At 35.0% G+C, this 1778-nt stretch overlaps 1 pseudogene; it reads left to right on the forward strand.

Moving 5' to 3' along the window:
* Positions 1-265: 265 nt before the first annotated feature.
* LOC119540777 lies at positions 266-1097 on the forward strand (annotated as a pseudogene).
* Positions 1098-1778: the final 681 nt, after the last annotated feature.

The raw sequence follows: 1778 nt of genomic DNA on the forward strand, positions 1-1778 counted from the left end.
AATGTTAACATCACTGTGATAACCCAACACTAGAAACAACTCAAATATTCATCTACAGGAGAATGATAAATTGTGATACTTTCACACAATGGAATAATATACAGAAATGAGAATGAACAAATTAACTACTTGCGACAAAAGAATAACTCCCAAAATCACAATGTTGAAAGAAACTGCAAGTGGTTTCCCAGGAGGGGTGACAGGGACAGTCCCTGGAAATTATCTAATCTCAGTCGATGGGAAATGGCAAGGTAGTTCCTCTGTGGTGGAGAGTCCTAGAATGGCCAAATATCAAGGTGAAGTTCCAAGTTTGAAACTGGATGATGAATCAGTTATAGGAGTAAGTGACCAGGTACTTGCGGCAGTTGTGGTCAGTTTCGCTTTGATTGCTACCCTGGTAAATGCACTTTTCAGAAAAGCACATCAAAACATTCACCCAGAAAACCAAGAGCTTCAGGAACAACTTCAAACAGAACAGGATGCACCTGCTCCTGCTTGATAGCAGTTCTATACTGATAAGTACTGTCCAATCTGTTTACATCAGGCCTCCTTCCCTGTTGAAATGAACTGTGGACATCTTTTTTGTGGTACCTGCATTATTGCATATTGGCGATACAGCTCATGGCTTGGGGCAGTCAGTTATCCAATCTGTAGACAAATGGTAACTTTACTCCTAACGGTATTTGGTGAAGAAAATCAGTCTCAGGATATTGTAAGACTGCATCAAGATATTAATGATTATAACCAGAGAGTCTCAGGGCAGCCCAGATCTATTATGGAAAGAATTATGGATCTACCCACTTTACTGAGATGCATTTAGGGGGATGTTTTCAGTTGGAGGTCTTTTCTGGGTGTTCCGTATCAGGATAATTCTTTGTTAAATGGGAGGTTTTTTCTACCTTATATCACCTCTAGATTTTGTTCCTGAAGACTTGTTTGGAATTCTAGGCTTTCTAGATGATTTCTTTGTCATGTTTTTGTTGCTTATTTACATCTCTATTTTGTATCGAGAAGTGATAACACAGAGGCTAAACAGACAAAAAAAAATGAGACTTACTAGAATATTTGCGCTCACGTGTAGAATCAAAGACCCATGACATTATAAAGCATTTAAGTATTATCTTACAAGCTTAAAACCACTGTATCATAAACATTAGATTATCATTTGACAAATGCCTAGCAATATGTAACTGGAATTTTAACATGTTGCAAGTTCTAATATTATAGTTAGAATTATAACAATTCACAACCATATCTTGATTCTGTGTTGTCTATAAAGTCTCTGGAAAAATTAGAGTTATATAAAAAGGGATATTTTATATCTTTCCTCAAAAATGACTCATATTAATTGGATGTTTAGTAAGATACTGCTAAATGTACATTTTACCCAATTTATCATCCTCAGTGGGTACCTATATGACAATATTTAACTATAAAACTCATCTAAATATTTTTGTTACAATAAAATATTGTACAATAAAAAATACAATTTTGAGTAAAAGAAGTCAAACAAAAGAGGATATACAGTTTGATTCCATTTACATTAAATTCAAAAACAGGCAAAATCATTCTATCATGTTGGATGTCAGGAAAATAGTTACCTAAAGCAGAGGTGGGGAAGCATAGAGAAGTTCTGCCTCGAAGGGGTCACAAGGGGCAGGCTTCTAAGGTTCATCAAGCTATACACTTTTTGTTTACATTTTTTTATTACAGCAGTTGTAGGTTTAAGCTATACACTTTAAATTTGTGTACTTTTATGTATACATGGTATACTCAAT

This window comes from Choloepus didactylus, chromosome 7 (assembly GCF_015220235.1).
Source record: "Choloepus didactylus isolate mChoDid1 chromosome 7, mChoDid1.pri, whole genome shotgun sequence".
NCBI classification, from domain to species: Eukaryota; Metazoa; Chordata; class Mammalia; order Pilosa; family Megalonychidae; genus Choloepus; species Choloepus didactylus.